Genomic DNA, 17633 nt, shown 5'->3' on the forward strand with positions numbered 1-17633 from the left:
GGATGTGGATGTGAATGATGAGATGAGACATTCATGTCACCACAAAACTTGGATAGTACTTTGAATGCGAATAAAGAAAATTTTGCATTGTCTTTTGAGAACTCCTTGTGAAATATAATGATCTACGTATTAAAATTGTAATCATCATGACTCGTCACTGCTTGTGCTATTGTCAATTTTAAGCAAGTGTCATAAATTGCACGTATCTTTTGATGATTCAAATGTCTTATATACAAGAGCAACATCCTTTTGGTGACCTGTTGACTTTGAAGTGGAAGCTCCGGATGATCTTGAGCCTCCTGCTCTCTTCACGAAACCATCATCACATACAAAAACCTTGTACCAATGTTATATGTTTAATTAACACAATCGACAAAGTCCACGTAAATCAAATTCTTATAATTTAAAAAACGTTCGGCTCTATTACCTGTTGATTTTCATCACCCTCAAGCATGGATCTTGTCCACAAAGGGATCATGGCCTTACAATCTTCATGCACAGTACGTGCCAAAAATTTACCCATGTATGCCAAACCAAGATGGTCAGTGATTGTTGCAACCTCCTCCTCCGGAAGGCAATTGGGTTTCATATGTCCTAGCTTCATCGAACATCTTCATTAATATCTCCTTTGCCAGGCAGGTACTTGAAGTCCTGGACTATAGAATCAGCTTAGTAGATAATTGTCAACTCCTTCCTCTATCTAGCCCATGTCTGCTTCACTAAAATTTGCCAAGGCAGCCAAGCAATAGTCTTCACGAATATTGAAATGTTGCATAATGTCTATTAATAATACATAATCAGCTTGGGTTGCCATAGTAAAGCTGGGCAAGGAAGGTAGTGGCAACTCCCCCTGTTCATTCTCACTAGATTTACTGTCTTCCAATTTAATAGGTGCTGCATCGAAGGGGATAAGGGATGCATTACCCTCAAAGGTTTCCTTTTCGGCCTCTGCCCTCTCCTCTACTGGGTCTACAACCACCTCTTCCTTAACCCCATCATCCTCGATTGCCACTTGAGTGCTTGCCAAAGTCACTATCTCGCGCTCTAAGTCCTCAATAAGAAGATACAGAAAACAAAGAAAACCATAACTAAATTGGAGCAGGCGACACTTCTTTGAGTGTATTGGGCATTTCTCCTCTACTCTATTTCTGGCTGGGAATCTTTTCAAGACAACAGATAAGCCTTCTCTTCATGACTTTGTCTATTGCAAAATTAGATGGATGAACATATCGTTCACCATCGGACATAACGATATTGGTAGAAACAATGTCTTCATACTCCTGCTCACGGTCACCCAAAACAATCCTACAAGAATTAATGACGTTCTCAAGAGAAAGTTCCTTGTTGAACATTGAAGACAACTCATGCAAATGCTCATGATCTTGTGCATTGTACAAGAACATAAATAGCTTTTTTGCACAAGACTCCCTAGCTCATCATCCAATTCATAGACAATGTCCAACTCTTTTGAAGACATGCCTTAAAAAAACATTTCAGCCGATTAGAACATACACGCTTATTATACATGGGGTTAGTACCTGGGGATAAGGAGATTTGGATATACACATGCAAGCCCCCCTGTCGCTTGGTACTAACACCAAAAAAAGAGGGGTCAGTACCAAGTGCGGTAGAGGGCTCACACGGAATTCACGAGCCCATCACTGCTTGGCACTGACCCCTAAATTTAAAGACTTAAAGGGGTCAATTTTTTTTTTGAGATGAATCCTTTATATATTAAATAAAAAACATACAAGCGGCATATTTTGTATTTTAGTTGTATTTTGTAAGCTGAAATAGTCTATCTTCCAGGCCTAAAAATTGATGGCCTGCCCTAACCTTCAACGTGAAAGCCTATGAACTTCCTTGGCCTTTATATTTACAGAAACAATATGAAGGTTTTTGCTTTAGTGGAGGGGGGCTCAAACCGGATCGCCCCCCTCCTCATCGTGTATGTGTGTGTGTGTGTGTGTGTGTGTGTGTGTGTGTGTGTGTGTGTGTGTTCCTTTTGAGTGTTTTTGAGAGAGAGAGAGAGAGAGAGAGAGAGAGAGAGAGAGAGAGAGAGAGAGAGAGAGAGAGAGAGAGAGAGAGGGAGGGAGGGAGGGAGGGAGGGAGGGGGGAGGGAGAGGGAGGGAGGGAGGGAGAGAGAGAGAGAGAGAGAGAGAGAGAGAGAGGAGGGAGGGAGGGAGGGAGGGAGAGATGGGCATACATGCAGAAAAAATTGAAAGCTTCAGTTTTCCAAGACGAAGGGGCGATGGAAAGGGACGGCAACGTATCTTACTCAACGCAAATGGGAATTTGGGTACGTTTCTCAAAAATATTTTCCCCGAACACTACTCCCAAGGGAGATTTGGGATGTTATATCGACTCATACCACTTGTGCAGACATTTAAAAGGTCAGACGCATTAATGACGTGTCAATATGGTATGTACTATGTGCTCACTCCTCTCCTTTCTTGCATATGTTTATTTTTTTCACCTCTGAGTCTCTCACAAAATAGCAAGAGCCAAACGCCATCGCTGTTACATCCATCGTCCTCCGAGTCTTTGACTACATCAGCCTCCTCACAATGCCCCCTAAACTAAGATAAATGCCATTGGCCTCTACATCCATTGCAAGTATTTCAGAGTTCTTTTAGACCCTCTATTAACGTTTTGCTGGTTTCGACCTATGGGTTTTTATCTGTGCATTGCTTGGTTCTGATTTGTGGGTTTTTGTCTACTTTATATCGCTTGGTTCCAATCTGTGGGTTTTTGTCTACTTTATATCGCTTGGTTCCGACCCCATTGTCATAATGTTTTTCATGGGGTCAGTACTAAACGATTTGAAGCCCTCTGGATTCCTATCTGTTTTATATCCCTTGGTGGCGACCCCATTGTCATAATGTTTTTCATGGGGTTAGTAAGTACCAAACAAGCAATTCAAAGGCCTCCGGAATCTTGTCTACTTCATATATCGCTTGGTACACTGACCCCACTGTGATAACGTTGGTCATGGGGTTAGTATAACAAGCAATTCTAAGCCTCTGGACTCTTGTTTGTTTCATATCGCTTGGTTCTGACCCCATTGTCATAATGTTTTTTGTGGGGTCAGTACCAGGCCAAACCCTAAACCCTCTGGAATCCTGTTTGTTTTATATCACTTGGTATCGACCCCACTGTGATAACGTTGGTCATAGGGTCAGTACCAAGCGATTCTAAGCCCTTTGGACTCTTGTTTATTTCATATCGCTTGGTTCTGAATCCATTGTCTTATAATGTTTTTTGTGGGGTCAATACCAAGCGATTCGAAGCCCTCTGGAGTTCTGTTTGTTTTATATCGCTTGGTGGCAACCCCATTGTCATAATGTTTTTCATGGGGTCAGTACCAAGCGATTCAAAGGCCTTCAGAATCCTGTCTGCTGCTTCATATCGCTTGGTATCGATCCCATTATCATAATGTTTTTCGTGGGATTAGTACCAAGCAATTCGAAGCCCTCTGGATTCCTGTTTGTTTTATATCACTTGGTGGCGACCCCATTGTCATAATGTTTTTCATGGGGTCAGTACCAAGTGATTCAAAGGCCTCTGGGATCCTGTCTACTTTATATCGCTTGGTACCAACCCCACTACAATAACGTTGGTCATGGGGTCAGTACCGAGCGATTATAAGCTCTCTGGACTCTTGTTTATTTTATATTGCTTGGTTCCGATCCCATTGTCATAATGTTTTTTGTGGGGTCAATAGTACCAAGCGATTCGAAGCCCTCTCGAGTCCTGTTTGTTTTATATCGCTTGGTAGCGACCCCATTGTCATCATGTTTTTTGTGGGATCATTACCAAGCAATTCAAAGGCCTCTAGAATCCTGTCTGCTTTATATCGCTTGGTTCTGACCCCACTGTGATAACGTTGGTCATGGGATCAGTACCAAGCGATTCGAAGCCCTCTAGAGTCCTGTTTGTTTCATATCACTTGGTTCCGACCCCATCGTCATAATTTTTTTCATGGGGTTAGTACCAAGTGATTCAAAGGCCTCCAGAATCCTAGCTGCTTTATATCGCTTAGTTCCGACCCCATTGTCATAATGTTTTTCATGGGGTTAGTATAAAGCGATTCGAAGCCCTCTGGAGTCCTGTTTGTTTTATATCGCTTCGAGACCCCATTGTCATAATGTTTTTCATGGGGTCAGTACCAAGCAATTCAAAGGCCTCCGGAATCCTGTCTGCTTTATATCGCTTACCGACCCCACTGTGATAACATTGGTCATGGGGTCAATACCAAACGATTCTAAGCTCTTTGGACCCTTTTTTGTTTTATATCGCTTGGTTCCGACCCCATTGTCATAATGTTTTTAATGGGGTCAGTACCACGCGATTCAAAGACCTCCGAAATCCTGTCTGCTTTATATCACTTGGTACCAAACCGGTCAGTACCAAGCGATTCTAAGCCCTCTGGACTCTTGTTTGTTTCCTATCGCTTGTTTCTGACCCCATTGTTATAACGTTTTTCATGGGGTCAGTTACCAAGCGATTCAAAGGCCTCCGGAATCCTATCTGCTTTATATCGCTTGGTATCGATCCCACTGTCATAATGCTTTTCATGGGGTCAGTACCAAGCCATACAATGTGCTATGGAATCCTATTTGTGTTATATCGCTTGGTACTAACTTTTTTAAATGTGTTTCTCATCACGCTTTGTTTATTTTTTTAGATGGCTCGTACCAAGTCAACTACTCAGAGGCTTGAAAGACCTACCAAGTCACTGCAGGCGCAAGGCAGAACAAGGAGGTATCAAGCTCACAAGGTAGTTTTGTAGGAGCTTCGTCGCATTGAGCGACACATGCAGCTTGCGATATCCAAGCTCCCTTTCTAGAGGATTGTGCACGAAATTTATGAGCAATGGAGTATTGGCATGCAGTGGCAAGCATCTGCATTATTATGTCTTCAAGAAATCACTGAGGACTGGATCATTGAGTTTTTTAAAGATGCTTACTTTCTCGCCGTTCATGCCCATAGGTTGACAATAATGCCGAGGGATATTGATACCCTTCGTCGATTTACGGTACAAATACGACCAGATGCTTGTTCCTATTTTTGTAAGCGATCCTCGAATGCGGCGTATCCTTACAGTCCCCCCCTCCATCCTCGTACAAGGCCATCTGAGAGCTCATGTGCTTCACAAACAGGGACACCCATTCACAGAGTAGGTTAAGACTAGAACACTCTAGTGATGATGCCCCTCAAGCAGAACCTCACACACAACTAGAACCGGAGGCACAACCATAACCGAAGGACCAACCACAGCTCGAGGCTACTGCAGCACAGCCACAGCCCTCCGCTACTACTGCAGCACAGCCACAGCCCTCCGCTGAAGTTGAAATTGTTGTAGTAGAAGAAGAAGATGTAGACAGGATAGAGAGGGAATTAAATCTAATTAAAGCAGAGAATATCAGAGAATTGAGAGTTTTGGAGGCTGCTGGCGCCAGTTAGAGCGGCATTTTCACTTCGGGGTCAAAGACTTGTCAAGCCTCTGGATGGATATGATTTACATGTCTTGATGAATAACGTAATGGAAATCACAGATAACATTGTCAATATTTTACTATGGTATGTATAGTATATATTGTGCTACCCTTTCAATTTAACCTAGCAGTCATACCCATGGAGTTCTTAGTCCCGAGTCTACATGTGGCAGTGCATGAAAAACTCACCAAAAATGCCTTAAGTTGTCGCCTATTTGAACTTGAAAAGCTTGATGAAACCTGTCTCTTTACAATCTATAGCATGATTTTAGAGAAGCTCAGGCGTAAACAATGGTTTGATGAGTAGCTCAAGGACAAACAGATGAATGAGGGTGACATGGTCCTCTTATTCAGCACCAAAACACATAAGAAAAGTCTCAAGCTCAGGGGCTTAGGACCTTTCCTAGTCTCTGAGATCACACTACAAGGCGCTGTGCGCATTGAAACACTTGATGGTGTTGAGATGGCTAGTTACTTCAATGGTAGCACACTTAAATGCTACTATCGCCCTCTCACCGAGGCCACCTTGAAAGCCATCCATGATAAAAACAATGAAAACAAGACCATGACGATATGAAAAAAATGCGCAAGAAGAGGCCAAAGTAAGGCAAGCCAAGCTGAGGCAAAAGATATCATGGTCAACATGGCCCAAGTAGTTGACTTAGAAGAAGAAGACTGGGAGGTGAAGCCAGCTCGGTTATGGTTAGGAATGACCACACCAACCAGCTTTGTCCAAAAATTAGCTCTTGTTACTACAAGGGCTAGTTACAATTTGACAGCACTGATCGGCAGGGCGGCTTGCCTCCTCCAAACCCACAATCTTCTTCACCACCCCTTCCTCCAGCATATCAGACTCCTCATCTGCTTCTCCTCACACACAACCCCCACCCCCACCACCCCCCTCAAGCACCTCCACTCTTCCCCTTTTTGGTGCCCCACCTTCTTCTCCCCCCCTTCACTTTCCCACTCCACCCCCCTCGCCACTTTCACTATCCCTCAACTTAGGAATGCACACAGCATTCCAGGATATCCCCTCCACCTCCACCAAACCCCCACCTTTTCTCGATGCGAGCCTCACCACCCGACCTTCATCATCGACACCCCCTCCACCCTCGTCGCCGGCTCCGCCGCCACCCACTAACCCACCACTCAAAGAAGGGGAGATCCCACCACCGCCACCATCTGAGTACGAGGAAGTTGACCCTTCGCCGCCAAACCCTTTGAATTGGTGTGATCCTCTAGATCGCACGGAGTTTGAGCAGGCCATCACCATCCTTCTTGGTCGACATCTCCAACATCACCCCATCACCCACATCACCGACCACCTCGACATCCATTTCCTTCGCCCATACCTCGATGCCAAGCACACAACCTGGTGGCGTGATCACCCACCCCGAACCTGCGGGTGAATACTACCCGCCGTCGCTGCTCATCCCATAACATTTGATCTCATGGGGGGCGAGCAACCGACCTGGTGATGGCTGTTCCTTAGTAAACCCTTCATCTAGGACGTCTGCTATAACACGCCCCGTGCACTAAGGATCAGCCCGGATTACCTTCCCATTCGAAGATGGTGGGCTGGGAAGACGTTCCATGATAAGCAACAGAAGAACTTGAAGTTACAATTCAACTTCCCTTGGTTCACGCCCCTGTCACCACAACATTCATGTACTGAAGAATCCATGGTCAGGCGCTTCCACGAATTCATCTGCCGCTATGACAAGGTCCTCGACCTAGTGATGATTTCCACAATCTGATTCTTCTACCTCATCACTCATCACCTTACTAGAGTCCCTCCTGACCTAGGACCATTACTTCGAAGGAGCCCAACGCCTCGCCTTTGACATCAACAAAGGGCCCACACTCAAGTAGTTGTTCGGCTACTACGAATGAGTCATGTGGGTGCCTGCTTGGCGGCTCCAAACTTTTGAAGACATGATGGAGACAACCTTTGTGGATAAGCCGCGTCTTCCATTGTGCCCTTCCCACTCCTACCTTGCGATGGGACTTCATCCGCACTTACTCTATCGACGACTATCAGATAACTTCTTCAACCGATTCCGATGACGGACCTGGAATCAGGAGGGGGGATTGTTAACCACTCTAGTTAACATGACCTTTCTCGTGGCTACGTTACTTCCTTTGTAATTCATCTTTTTGTAACCACGCTAAGTGCTAAGTGCTAATTGTAAATGAGACATGGGATGACCAATCTTACGGCTTGTGTAATGCCGGTCATAAGGAATTGATGTTGTACATAGAGCTAGTTAAACTAGGAAGACTAGTTTTGGGCCACCATTTGTAATTGGGCACAGCCGGACATTGTAAATATGAGCTTCTGTATATAAGACATTTTATGAAATATGAAAAGCCTTCTCTCCCTCTCTCCCTCTCTCTCTCTCTCTCTCTCTCTCTCGCTTATGGTGACTTACTTCCTTGTGAGCTTGCTTTCTTGTGATTGTTGGTGTATGTTAAATAGGAATGCTGTTGCTCTCCCTTCTCTCCTTCACTCCCTTCTCATTGCTCTCCACCTTGTCTTGTTTGCATACGATTGCCATGAGGTAGAGGTTGAGCTCTCCATAGCTCCTTCCCTCTTACTCCTCCTGCCTAGATTTCTCGGATCTCTCTTTGGGTGACACAAAGAGAGTGTAGAGTGAGCCCCTAGCGGCCTCACATCGGAGAGTGTTCCTAATAGGGTTGGCCAAGTGCTAATCACCAAATTCAACCCTTGCATAAAACTTCTTCTTCTTCTCTTTGTGCTTGTGAGGTATCATGTTAATCCATTGACAAGTATGCAAGTAAGTACTCCATCTCTATGAAGTCAGCCCCACCCCAGCTATGAGCATCGACAAGGGGAACCTAGATGCCTTAAACTAATGTATTGATGCCCTCTTGTTGCAAGTCTATAATAACACCATTTGTGATTACTAGTAGCACGAAATACCTATGAAGATTGTTGGTTACTGCTTGAGCAACTATCAAAGTAGCATGATTAATAACCGGACCAAAGTTTGTAGGGCCAGCCAAGTATATATGGAGTATTTCTTCTAAATATGCCTCCAAAATCCTTGCAACTATCTAATAACCTCTTCTAACTGCTTATTGAGATTAAAGCAAAAATTGTCATATCTTGATTAGGTCTTTAGACCTCCCACTATGCCTTTGATATAGCTTTAGTTAGGTTTTCTTTAGCCTCTTTCCCTCTGTTGGCTTGCATCAATGATCAGCTCTCTACCCCAAGTACTTTTGATAATGGTTTTAATGTTGTACTCACTCCAAGGCGTGGACCTCTAGATCCTCATTCTCATTGACTTCATGCTATGAGAAGTGGCAACATACTAATGCCATTGGTTGGATGTTTGAGCTACAGATTTTGATGCCTTGCCACTTGTTGAGGCATTTGTTCGATGAGGTGGATGTATGTGCTAAATGGTCCACACTTCGCTACCTCGACACAGATGGTTCACCATTGTTCCCATAATGTCCCACACTCTTAGCTTGCTATGATTATGTTCTATAGGTGGATGTATGACATATAGATTCAAGTGATGATGATGATGATGTATCACACACACATGGACATGATGATATTGATACATGTGCACATATAGATTCAGATGATGATGATGATGATGATGATGATGATGATGATGATGTATCACACACACATGCACATGATGATATTGATACACGTGTACATGTGTACATGGGGATGATATTGATACATATGCACGTGATGATGATGTATTTGATAGTGATGTGTGTGAGTTAGATCATGTGGACATGATCTCAAAGGGGGTAGGGATGGCACTGAGACCATTGTGAGTTAGATCATGTGGACATGATCTTGAGGGTAGGGATGACGCTGACCATTGTGTGGGTGATGATATGCCTATGACTACTTACCTTCCCAGGGATCATTTAGATTCATTAGAATTATGAGAATTACTCATGTGGACATGATCTTGAGGGTAGGGATGACGCTGACCATTGTGGGTGATGATATGCCTATGACTACTTACCTTCCCAGGGATCATTTAGATTCATTAGAATTATGAGAATTACTCATGTTATTGGGAATTATATTTCTTATTTTATATCGAGGACGCCCGTGTGTGACATGCTAGTGGGGTAAATGTGATTTGATATTATTGCTGCCTATTACTTAAGACAATGTTGTGGTTGATTGATGTGATTTCAATTGATTATTTAACTAACATGGATTATGTCGATGGTAGTAAGAGGTGCGAGGGTGCTAATTGAGGTGTCACACTATACGAGGGTACCGATTAAGGTGTTGTACAAATGGTGGTGGACTGAGCGATGGTGTGAAGACGAAGATCATGTGCTAATCATCATGATATTTTTATATTAGCATTTAATTGATTTTTTGTAGCCTATCATGTAACTAGATTTTATGTGTGTAACTAGATTTAATTGATTTTTTGTAGCCTATCATGTAACTAGATTTTATGTGTAACTAGATTTAATTGATTTTTTGTAGCCTATCATGTAACTAGATTTTATGTAGCCTATCATGTAACTAGATTTTATGTGTGTATGTGCACACAAGGTTACTTTATGTGAGTATGTGCACAAGGTTATTTTCTGAGCATGCATGTACAAGTAGTTGTATATGTATAAGCCCATTTGATTTATTATTTTTGGAAAAGGTTTTATCATGTGTGAATCTTAGAAACTTGGGACAAGGTTATTTATATGTTAATAAAAAGCCCAAAAGTGAAAAAAGGTGCTATTATTGGCTCCAAGGGCTAAAAATATAAATATAACATAAATACCACGTATGGGAGAAGGAGCCACACATGTCAAGGGGGAGATTACACCCAATGCTCTTGTTCTTATGTGGTTGAGTATTTTCTTCTTCTTATGTTAAGATATGATGTGTTAATTTAATGTGTCCGCCCTTGTTTATTTGAATTGCAAGTTCACGTAAATACTTAGATAAAAGGTTCATGTTTCCAGTGGTATCATAGCAACAAAGGCCAAGTACAAAAGGACACATCATTCAAAGCTTAAATTCAAAGTTTTTTTAAGAGGTAAGCCTAAACCCATAACTCCTTATTGATTTAAATTCATTAAAGCATGTAATTATTATGAGCTTACAAAAACTCTGCAAAAATCCAAGGCAAAAGTACAAAATGATTTGTCTCTTTTGGTGGACAAAAGATAACAATTTCTTCAGACCTTGGGACAAAGTAGTGAAAGACATTTACCCTTCGGGATAAACTTATAACCAAAGCTTTGAGTTTAAATCAAAGCAAAGTTAATGAAAAACTTTTGCAAAAATGGCAAACGGAGGTAGATAATGGTGACACGTTCTTTGTAAACGAAAAATCAAAGAGGGCATCATAGCAAGATCAAAGATGAGACATGGCTTTCTCATGGTATGAGGGTTGCAAATATGCAAAAATAATAGTAGTTTGTGAGTAATTTTTAAATCGCGTGCAAAATGGCAAAAAGAGAGAGAGCTTCAACATTAAACATTTTAGTTAGTTTAGTTTAAACTGTGGCCATATCACCAACCTCCCTCTCTTTTCTTGTGTGCATCTCTGACAAGCCTAATCTGTATCTACACGGAATCTTATACAGGCTGCTTGGATTTGAACGGCGTCAAGGGAATCTCCATCCTTAGATACTATGAATCCAGAATCGATGTAATCTATGGACAAGGTATATTTACTCATCTTTACAAAGAATTTACGCAGTCCCTCATGATCTGCCACATTCTTAGAGTATATCAGAATATCATCGAAGAAGACAAGAACAAAATCACCAAAAACAAGACTATCCGGAATTTACTTCATCTATCGTACCATAATAGAATTGAGTCTCATTTTAGGGATCCATCTGTCCAACCTAACCCCATCTAGTCCCATGGGTTAGCCAACCGCCCAACCACTGTAGTGATGGGATCCATTTAGGAATTTGGTTAGGTTTTGTCCCGGGTACCAGGGAAAAGAGTTCCCAGGCCCCCTAGTCGGATCTTCATGCAAATTTCAAGCTAGTCACACCACTTACACACCCAATATAAAATTGCCTTTTCACAGGTTCAGCTATCTTTAAAACAATCTTTTAATGAAACCATAGTATCACTGATCATAATCCTCCAAAATATCTAACATGTTGCTTCAATATGTACTGGTGAACCAAGCTTCTCAATTTGAGGACTCACCTATGCTCACCACCATCATGTGGCACTTGTGCAATTGGGATGGCCCTACTTTTTGCTATATATAGAAAGCATGGGTGGGGAGATCTCACTTCCTCTCTAGCTCAAGTTGTGGAGGAGTCCATCTTGTGTTCTTTCCATTTGAGTAGTTTAAGTCTTGTGCTCCCTCTCTTATCTTACAGGTTCAGGTATCTTCTTTTAGGGTTAAGTCTTCTCCTTGCTCTTGAATGAGGATGTGCTCTTAAGTTGAATCCATCTTGTGTTCTTTCCAGTAGTTTAAGTATTGTGCTCCACTTTGTTATCTTATAGGTTGAGGTATCTTCTTTTAGGGTTTGCTTAGGGTTGATTTGAGTCTTCTCCTTGGTCTTGAGGGAACCAAGGCTGTGTTGTTTTAGGCATGGTTTACTTGCAGATAAGCTCCCCATGTGTGAAAGGCTTGGGGTTGAGCCCTTGTGCTAGTGCGCCATTATCTTATTCTTGTGAGGTCTTTCTTTGCTTGGGTGGTGTGGTGTGAGCCTTAAGGATGTGGGTGACATTGCCTTATGAGCAGAAGAGGTGGTGAGTTAGTGTGGGTGATGGTGTTGCTTTTTCATTTTCTTTTAGATTAGGTTAATTCTCCTTTACCATCTTCCTCTCTTATCCCATTTCCCTTAGGTTAGCCCATGCTTTATTTGTTATTCATTTACTCAAGGGTTTGGGTGAGATTAAGCTCTTGGGTGGCCTCCCATGGGTATTCACTTGGAATAGAGAGAGCATCTCGCCACACCGGTGGCTTAAAAGTATCCCCAAACATCTTTGTTTGGGAAATTTAAGATCCATTTTGGGACCTAAATGATCTCAACATGGGGCCATATTAGTAACATTAATAGTTGTTATATCTAATTATATAAGCCTTGATATTTAATGGTTGGTCGATTTGTTAATTGAACCCCTTCACCTAATTATATCTAATTATATAAGCCTTGATATTTAATGGTTGGTCGATTTGTTGATTGAACCCCTTCACCTAATGAGATGGATATTTTGAGTCTATTATAGAGATGTTGCCTTCAATAATTCATTCTTGAGATGAGAAATTGAATGGCATTCAAAAGAAGTCAAATATTGCTTCACAAAAGTTGAGACTATTGAATGACTCAATGAACGAATGGCACACCATCTCTATAATAAACTCAAAATATCCATCTCATCAGGTGAAGGCAACATCTCTATAATAAACTCAAAATATCCATCTCATTAGGTGAAGGCACACCATCTCTATAATAAACTCAAAATATCCATCTCATTAGGTGAAGGCGCACCATCTCTATAATAAACTCAAAATATCCATCTCATTAGGTGAAGGCACCATCTCTATGATAAGAAGAAAGTTTTGTTCTTCTCATATGTTGTGTAAGCTATGCATTAATATTTTCAATATTGAACAAAGTTGCCATTTATGTTATCGACTCAAAAACAAAAGAGTTTTATGCTTCTTATCTCTTATATGTAAGCTATGCGGTGTTAATATGTATTTTATCCTCAAGATTACATGTGTGATTATATGTTATCGACTCAAAAACAAAAGAGTTTTATGCTTCTTATCTCTTATATGTAAGCTATGCGGTGTTAATATGTATTTTATCCTCAAGATTACATGTGTGATTATTGAGATACATTGGTGCATAATTAAATTCCATGTATTTCTAGGTAATTGGTTATCTTGTCAAAACATTGATATCCTAGAAATAGTACCATGTTTAATGAAAAGTATCAAATACTATAAAGATTCAAACTAACATGGTGGACTTTATAATCATTTCAAAATGGGGAGCACAAGATAAAGTTACACTTGCTATTTTTCTTGGCTTTTTGATATTTCAAATTAAGAGTACTACCTTCTTCAATTAGAATGAGCCTCTTGTATTGAAAAACATCACCCCAAGCTACTTTGAAAAAAGTATATCAATCCAATCATGTATAAAATGTGTGAGTTGAGAATTTCTCAATTTTGTGATTAGGTTGGTAAAAAGAGGCTATAACTTAGCAAATTGCAACTCTTTAGTAGTTTTAAACTTACTATAAAAGCGATCAAGAAAGCACATCTTTCTCTTTCATTCAGCCATAATTCCATTCTTGAAAGTCTTTGCTACTTTTGTATTAATGAATGTTCATATGCCTTTGTGTAGCATTGAATATTCTACAAAAAAGATTTCAATCTTATTATACATTGCACTATTTTGAAAACCAATGGCAAACATATATTTTAATATAAAAAAAGAATATGAGCAAATACACTTTACGTGACATTTAAGTTAAACTATTAAATATTAAACATTTGCATGATCTTACATAATTGATATTTAAGAAGCTATTTAAGATGTTATTAAACTATTAAACATTTACATGGTATTACATAATTAATATTTAAGAATCCTATTTAAGATGTTAATTTAAAAAAAAAGTTTCAAAAAACAAAAAGTAAAGTGCTATTGATTTCATGATTTTTCTTTGAGGCATCTCTTTCGTTACCACGAAAATAAACTTTATCTATACATTGCATTACATACCATGAATCTAGGTTCATCAAGGCTTTGTGTGTTTTAGAATTTTGCCCCATTCTTCTAGGTCAATCACGAGAAATTGTGTCTTTCAAAATTATGTCCAACAAAGAAACCATCTTAATCTACTCCAACAAAAGTCTTGGGAAAAGAAAACATGTCTATAGGTAATGACCTTGATAACATGTCTATAGGTAATGACCTTGATAACATGTTTATAGGTGGTGACCTTGATAACATTGGCTATTCACGGATGCTTTAGTTGTACGCTCTCAATAAAAAACATTGGAATTATTTAAAAAAAACATGCTTTAGTTGTACGCTCGCAAATAAAACAACATTAAAAGTATAAAAGAAACATGCTTATAATGTAAGGAAAATATTTCCCGTTTTTAGGAAGAGCTCCATGCAAAACATAAAAAAAATATAAAGTGTTCCATAAGTTTTTCCTCTAAAATGTCAAAAAGAACCTATAGATAAAAATTACATGTTTCAAGCTAGGAACACTTTTTGTGTTCATGAGGGTAATACTAGCGAGGGCGCGGGCCGTGCGCGGGGGGGGGGGGGGGGGGGAGATGAGGGTTTGCAACAATGTTAAAAATACATGTTGTAAATGGGTGTGCAGCTTGAACATAATCTTTTGAAATCACAAGCATGTTCTTCTCCCTACATACTTTTTATGTTAATTTCCTTTTGATAATGTTCTAGTCCATTGTTTTGATAACATTGTAGAGCAATTATGTGTATTACTGAATTTATATCTCTACCTTGGGGCTGAACAGCTATGCTTGGAACACCAAAAATAAAACTTCCTTAATGATCCCAATAATAGCTTGGCAAAGAATCTTAAGATTCCTTCACCAATGGTGGGTTTGGCTTTAATTCCACTTCATACTAAAGACAACTTCATCAATCATGAATTGGTTCACCGAAGTAGCTTTTAGTGATGGAGGTTGTGGTGGTAATAAGGGAACATTAGACCAAAATCAAAATTTGAGATTCCTTCACCAATGGTGGTTTTGGCTTTAATTCCACTTCAAAGACATCTTCATCAAACATGAATCGGTTCACTGGAGTAGCTCTTAGTGATGGAGGTTGTGGTGGTAATAAGGGAACATTAGGCACCCTATATACCCATCTTGCACAAAACTGTTGTTTGGTTTACAAATGTACATTTGGATGGTTCTCATGGTGCTGGTATTGCAAGTGGCACTTTTTGTCGCTATAAGGTATTAGATGCTCTACTAGGATAAGGACATTAGTCTTTGTCATGATTATCCCATCTTAAGCAATGTACACAATACAAGTTAGGCCTTTACTTCACATGAGGACATTCTAGACTTGTGTGATTTTGGTGGCAAATTGCACACCACACTAGATATTTGCAAGAATACAAATGACTCAGAGCATAACCTACATTATCTTATGTATAAGGGACTTCAAGCTTTGGTCCCATTTTGATACTACAAAGAAAGTCTTATCTTTAGAATTCTGCTCGGCTTTTATCTTTATAGGATCATCTAGTCAAATGGCTAGACAACACAATGCGTCCTAGGTTTGCAACCCACCTGCAAAAATCACATGCACATGTAGACCTTTTCACACACACTCCAATATGAAATCTTTATACCTATTGGTTGCTCATCCATTATCTTGGCTTACATCTTTGATTCAAATATTTCGTTCAAGTTATAAATTCTCACACTGTTTCATTTTCTATTGAGTAATATTACTCATATGTGTTGCTCCACTTCTAGTAAATCCAACAATGAAAGCTTCTTCTAAAGATAAGCTTCTCCTCATATCTTAGAGATTTATAACATGAAGCTTGCTCTTCCATCCAAAGTGACACTAAGTACTCTTACCTTGGTCCAATACATTGATTTCATAAACTTGGTCAAAGATTTCAAAATTATGTCTTGGATCCATATCATCCTAAACTTTATTCATCAATTTAACTATTGAGTTAGCTTGACCTGATGTATTCTTGTTCCTCTCCCAACTTCTCTCGCCACCCCCTTCCTATTTGTCTTGCCAATGTTAACACATCTACTATAACTAAGGTAGTAACTGAAGGGGTTTGTAGGGTTGATATATAATCACTACCCCCCTTCCTAATTATTTTACCAATCTCAACATATCTACTACAACCGGGGTAGTAAACTAGAGGGCTTAGTAGGGTTGATATGTAATCATTGCGTAGTATTCCATAAAGGAATTCCATGAAATGGAGCACTAGGTACAAAATGTGACATCATAGGAGTAGCACTAGCTCCTGGGATTTTAGATATAGGTCAAGCTCCACCTCCACTCTGTCACCGTGGAGTCGCTCACACCACCACATAGACCAATCACACTCTCTCTCACTCTCTCATACAAGTATACTCTCTCAGAAGCACAAGGAGAGAGCTCTCAATAGAACAAAGGGGATTGTGTCCTTTTCATTATGAGAAAATGCCTTATATACAATTGGCCCTTATTCACACTCGGGAGCCCAAAACTTACTAACTAGACCTTGGGTGGCCAATATCTCATAATGTACAACCTTTATAGTGCCTTTGCATGACACTTATTAATGTCCTCAATTGAGGATCATGTTGTTAATCCGAATGGGATTAACATTCCCCCCTTCCTGATGTAGGTTCTGTCCTCAGAACATGTTACTAAGGTTGGAAGACCTGGTCACCGAACTCATGTCGGTAGAAGTTGCATCTGGGACTGGAGTTTCCGGAGTGTTCGACGGAATGCCGAGTGGGACTTCCAGAAGCCGGTGTCGATCATGTCTTCAAATGTCAGATGTATATAAGCTAAAAGACATCTTAAGTGGTGGTAATACAGCAACATCCCTATGTCTGAAGGCCCTTTGTTCATGTCGAACTGTAAATGCTACGCTTTAAAGCCATCATAAGGTTCTTAGGTTGATCTATGAGTACCACCAATAACTTCATGAACCTAACATTGGCCACAATTGCAGGGTCGGGCTGCGCGCCAAGCCTTGATCCAGCTCAGCAGTTGCTGTCTTTGTTCTTGAATATTCCCAAATGTTGCTGGATTGAATATAGGAAAGTTGTAGCAGACATGAGAATCCCTGCTTTTGGCATCCTTGAACTCTAGCGGCATGCATCTTCTCTTGATAGGCATGTATAGTGGATCCATGCGCAGTGTTGGTGACGCACTCATGTAAACTCTGCTGTATTCAGGCACTGTTAAAAATTCTTGTCTCCATGTAGGTTGGACTCCAAAATCTGGCAATTGTGGCACTTCTTCATTTGTGTGAATGGTGGTGTATCCACCTCTGCTGGTGTGCACAGGATGTCACTTCCTCCGTCTTTTGTAACAATAGCTGATCATGAATGTGACCAGGCAAATTTCCAGAAAGTCAAAGAGATGAGGGTTTGCTAGCTT

This window comes from Cibotium barometz, chromosome 25 (assembly GCF_041138505.1).
Source record: "Cibotium barometz isolate CiBa-2024 chromosome 25, ASM4113850v1, whole genome shotgun sequence".
In the NCBI taxonomy this organism is placed as follows: Eukaryota; Viridiplantae; Streptophyta; class Polypodiopsida; order Cyatheales; family Cibotiaceae; genus Cibotium; species Cibotium barometz.